Here is a 6,000-nt window from a genome sequence, read left to right on the forward strand (position 1 = left end):
TTTTGAGTGAAGGACATACATTGGGTTGTTAGTTGTCTTGTGTCCAAATTTGGTGTCAATTCGTCCAGTGGTTTTTGAGTTCTGTTAATCCCACAAATGAACATTACATTTTTATTTATAAAAATAACAACAAAAACAACAACAACTTTATTTACACCCTGCCACCATCTCCTCAAAGGGGACTTGGGGAGGCTAGCATGAGGCCAAGCCCAAGGATGCAATACAGCAAAATAAAATACAGAATGCAGACTTCGAAAAATTACATCAGAATAAAATACATACAGTAGCCAAATAAAATAAATAAAGCAAATTAACACAATATAAAAACGAACAGAATGGGCAGGCCAAATGGACGAGGTAAAAAGATAAAACCCTGGATGAGGTAGGAATAGAAAACATGTAATTGAGGGGAGCCCAAAAAGGATAAACAGTGGGGTAGGCTTTCGGTTTAGAATGGGGGAAGTGCATCATAGGAGCAACACTATAGATGGAGCAAACAGAAATGGGATAAATGGTCACTCTCCAAAGGCTTTGGCACCACTTTAACTGTCTTGGCTCAATGCTAGGAGATTTTGGGATTTGTTGTCTTACAATACTCAGTTTACAAGGGTTTCCATGTGTGTGTGTGTGTACATGTAGACCAGGCGTGGGCCAACTTGGGCCCTCCAGGTGTTTTGTAATTCAACTTCCACAATTCCTAACAGCCAGTCGGCTGTTAGGAATTGTGGGAGTTGAGGTCCAAAACACCCAGAGGGCCCAAGTTTGCTGATACACAAATACACACACACACACACACACACACACATATACATACACAAAACACATATACACAGATTGGGCCACAGCAATGCATGGCAGGGGACGGCTAGTATATCATATAATATTATATGATATATTATCTATCTATATTTATTTATTTATTAACTTTATTTATATACCATTTTTTTCTCACCCCAGGGGGGACTAAAAGCAATTTCCAACATATTCACATATCTATATATAATAATATATTATATGTGATAATCTATATAAATAAAAAAATGTAATGTTCTTTTGTGGGATTAACATAACTCCAAAACCACTTGACGAATTGACACCAAATTTGGACACAATACACCTATCAGGTCAATGAGTGACCATCACTCATAAAAACTCTGAAAAACACAGCAGAAGAGACTTTAAAAGCCAAAAAAACCAAAAATTACATTACAATGCATGCACAAAATCACACACACACACACATATGCAAACACACATATACACAAATATATACACACGCCATCTGTGTTCATATTTGGGCATATGGAGTATCTGTGCCAAGTTTGGTCCAGATCCATCATTGCTTGAGTCCACAGTGATCTCTGGATGTAGGTGAACTACAACTCCAAAACTCAAAGTCAATACCCAGCAAATGCTTCTAGTGTTTTCTGTTGGTCATGAGAGTCTTGTGTGCCATATTTGGTTCAATTTCATCATTGGTGGAGTTCAGAATGCTCTTTGATTGTAGGTTAACTACAATCAGAAACTACAACTCCCAAATGACAAAAATCAATGTTTAGTGATGGTTACTAATTTGGTGGCAATTAGTCCAGTGGTTTTGAATTATGATGTCACTCAAAATGAATGGGGGGGGGGGATGGACGGGACTCAAAGCAATTTCCAACATATGCACATATCTATATATAATAATATATGGATAATATATAATAAGTGGTGATAATATATAATATATGGATATATATACACATGATATGGCATGACAAGCATCCAACTAATGAACAACTCACAATTAAGAACGGGGGTGGGACAACAGGAAGTGAGAGAAATGTCTCCCTTGGAAGGGAAATTCACTCTTGAAAGAGTTATCATTGGGGAAAGATGTCTCTACTGAAGTTTTCTTAGCAATCCTTGTTTCCACAACAACATAAAATTTTCAAAAATCCCATTATCACAGGAATAGGAAGTGAAGTGAAATCTTCTGAAGAGGGGAACAGACAGAAAAAAACTAACAGCACAGGGGTGTTAACCCTTCCCAATGCGATCCAAAGCATGTATGTGTGGTCGGTAGATTGTTAGGAATTGTGGAAGTCCAAAACACCTAGAGGCCCCCAGGCCTGGTATATATTGATCCACCTCTTTGTGCTTGTAAATCCTGCTTTGACACATCTAGGAATAAGTACCACAGATGGGACTTCTGAGTAAAAATGCATAGAGTCACAGAAGGCTGGGACCCACCACGAAATATGTCCACTGAAACAATAGACAAGGTGGTGTCACGAAGAATAGCTGTTTTATTTTCCTTTGGAGAAATGCAACCGTCTGTTTGCGATGAAATCCAGATGATGATGAGTAATTCAGTTACTATGGCAGCCCTTTCATTGCCTTGGTGATGGAGCCGGTGTGTGTTGACTGGACTGAGCTGCCAGACTATGAATGCAGGATTAGCCCACTGAATTTCAGAGGAGAAACAGAAGGTTTTGTCTGAAGACTTTAAATGCAGAATCCTAGGGTGCATCTAAACTGTAGAATTGATTCCATTTGATGCCACTTTAGCTGTCATGGCTCACTTCTATGGAATTGTCGGAGTTGTGGTTTCACAAGGTCTTTAGCCTTCTCTGCCAAAGTGCACTGGTACTTCATCAAACTGAAAACCTCAGGACTCCATAGCATTAAGCTATGGCAGTTTAAAAGTGTTATCAAACTGCATTAATTCTATAGTGTAGATGCACTTTTAGCAAAAACATCCCCAGGGTAAAAACAATTCCTGGTGTCTTGATTTTTAGGTCTGTTCCTGGGGTTATTTGTGGAGCTGATTCAGAAAACTGCATTGGATAGACTGCATTAGCTCTAGTTCAGTTGTTCTCAACCTGTCGGCCTCCAGATGCCTTTCGCTCCCAGAAATCCTAACAGCTGGTAAACTGGCTGGGATTTCTGGGAGTTGTAGGGTTAGGGTTGAGAACCAGTGCTCTAGTTTATTAGATGCAGTTATAATTTTTTTATGGGCAAGCAGTTATGAAATCAATATCCAAGCCTTTTAACTCCTGGGGGAATTTTTTTTTATCGTTTCAGAAGGAACTTGAGAAACTGTGAGTTGCTTCTGGTGTGAGAAAGTTGACTGTCTGCAAGGATATTGCCCAGGTAATGCTTGGAGGTTTTAGCATCCTGTGGGAGGCTTCTCTCATGTCCCCACAAGGGAAGCTGTAGCTGACAGATGGTAGTTCACCCTGTCTTGTGGATTCAAACTGCCGACCTTTAGATCAGCAGTTCAGCCAGTATAAGGGTTTATGGATATATATTCAGCCAGTATATGGATATATATCCAATGCACCACCATGGGTCCTGGGCGGGGTGTGTGTGAGAGTGTTCTTAGGGTATTCTGTATTGGTGATGAAAATAGCATAACCAGCCTTGTATATAGTTAGGTATGTCAGAGGAGGGAGAAAGATTTGATGCTTAGTGGTCAGCACTGCTAGGGAGGCAACATTGGTTCCAGTGTATCCCAGTGTATCCAAAACCAAACCCCAAAATTCTGATTTTCAGCATCTCCAGTGCTCTCAAATAAAATGCTCAAGCATGAGCTCTAAAATTAAGCATCAAAGGACTTCTACACAAGGAGAAAGAGGACTAGCAGCACCTAGTGGTAATGCAAGAAGATACCTCTTTATTTAGGTAATATTTCTCTTCTAGGACTGTACAATTATGGCACAATGAATCCACTTTTAGTACTAGAGCAGTATCTTTTGGAGACAAAGATCAAATGCTGATGCCTCATTGAACTACAAACCCCAGAATCCCATGGCATTGAGCAACAGCAGTTAAAGCAGAGTTATTATTTCATATCAAAAGCATTGCATAAATTAGTATAAAACTGAAAAAAATAGGAGCGCAGGTGGCTAAATATCTTTTGACCAAAAATGGGGAAACAGCAATGGCATTGTCTGTAGTCTCCAACAATTCTTCCTCTGTACATGAGGCAGGGCATAGTGGACAAGCATACAGATTCGGAGTTGTTTGTTCTGCTCCACAGTCATACAAGATGTGGGATTCTTTTAGGTTGTGCCATTTTGCCATGTTGTCTTTTGATCTGCCCACTACACTTCTGAGTGTGTTCAGGGACTTCCAAGTTGTCCATTCTTGGTTTCCCTGGAGGAAGACCCTTGTGGGGGCCATCCAATTGGGATTTCCTGGTCTAGCTGCCCAGAGGGATGCCCTTGCCATTGCTGGGGGGGGGGGGGACATCAAGAGGAGTGGCAGTTCTCATGGAGCTTTTCCTTGATTTGAGTCTACTTGGGAGGAGGCTGGTAGCCATGCAGTGGATGGCTTTCACAGTGTTCAACCTTATTTCTCTCACATTTAGCAGCAACTTCCCGTCGCACATGGGGGGGGGGGGGTAATGCCAGCTAGCTTGTAGAGTTTATCAACAGGTGTAGGTTTACGACATCCTGTGACTATTCTGCATGTTTCATTCAATGCTATGCTCACCTGCTTTGCATTATGCCAGTCAGGGCAGGCATACACGGCAGTTGAGCAAGACAAGGCCAGGGCTGATGTTCTTATTAATTTTGGGTCTGCACCCCATGTGCTGCCAGTAAGTTTCCACAGGATGTTATTGCGTGCAGCTACTTTGTGCTTGGTATTCAAGCAGTGTTTCCTATATGCTAGTGTTCGATCTAAGGTGACATCGAGATATTTAGGATAAAGCGGAGTTAGCAGTCCAGATAAGTTGATGGCAGAGAATCATCATTTCAGTGCTGGTGGCCTTTGCTTCTTCCAGAATACTGACATTTGTCTGCCAGTCTTCCCAAGAGATTTGCAGGATTTTTCCAAGGCAACACTGATGGAATCATTCCAGAAATTGAGAGTGACAATGTGTAAACAGTCCATGTTTTGCAGGCCTATGACAGAGTTGGGCAATAGCTTTATAAACAAGCATCTTGGTTTCCCTACGGATGTCCCAGTCTTCAAATACTCTCTCTTCCATTCTAAATGTTTTGAAGGATTGGCGTTATATGGTAGTTTGGGGGTTCTTTAAAAGAGTCACAGGCCTTCTTTTAATTCGTGCTGTGAGTTTCCTTAGGCCTTGTTTGGAAGAAAAGTAGGATATACATTAAAGAAATAATGTATATCTCTTCCCATTGGTTACAGTGAGAAATTATTGTCTGCCAGATATTAGCCTGGAATACTTTCTCAATCCTGCCTATGGAAAGAACAATAGAGAGGCCTTGGATTTGGGAGCCCCAAGGCCTCTTCTGATAATGTCCATGACACTTAACCTTTCTGCCACTATCATTGGAGAACTGATGGTGGTGGATGGATAGATGGGTAGGAAATGTGTGTCGTAATATTAAAATCTCATCTCTATGCCCATTTGATAGGCCTTGGGTCACTGTTCTCATTGACCATTAAAGTTTTGGTCAATACACATTGGATTTTAGATATTTTTTGTAGCAGATAGATCTTTGTTTTGACATCCCAAGATTGTTTCTCATCTTACTAAAAGCATGTGATGAATTCATGTTTATCAGATGATCTGCATTGAACACAGCAAGAAACATCTAACTCAATTATTAGCAAATAAAATGGTCTCTGCATTTTGGACTCGGTGGTGTCATTCTAAATCATAAGTTCCACCCGACTGTTCAAGCCCCAGGATTTTAAGTAGCCAAGGTCAGGGTGCTCTCTTTCACATCAGACTGCCTTTAATGAATATAACTGAATTTTAAATAGCAAATGCAATTAAAATCTGTGACTTTGTTAGGTGAAATGTTCAATACAGGAAGCATCGGACTGTCTTTGATGCAAGGACACACCATGGGAAGGATGGCTATCTAATTCTTGGAACATATGGTTACTTCAAATTGCTTTAGCCTCCTACTCAATTTATTTACAGTATTTGTATACTGCTTTTCTCACCCTGAGGGGGACTCAATTTCTCAACTATCTCAGCTCAAGCCCAACTCACTAGGGCTAAATATTTTCAGTGCTCTTGTTTTAAATTTA

This window comes from Anolis sagrei, chromosome 3 (genome assembly GCF_037176765.1).
Source record: "Anolis sagrei isolate rAnoSag1 chromosome 3, rAnoSag1.mat, whole genome shotgun sequence".
Lineage (NCBI taxonomy): Eukaryota > Metazoa > Chordata > Lepidosauria > Squamata > Dactyloidae > Anolis > Anolis sagrei.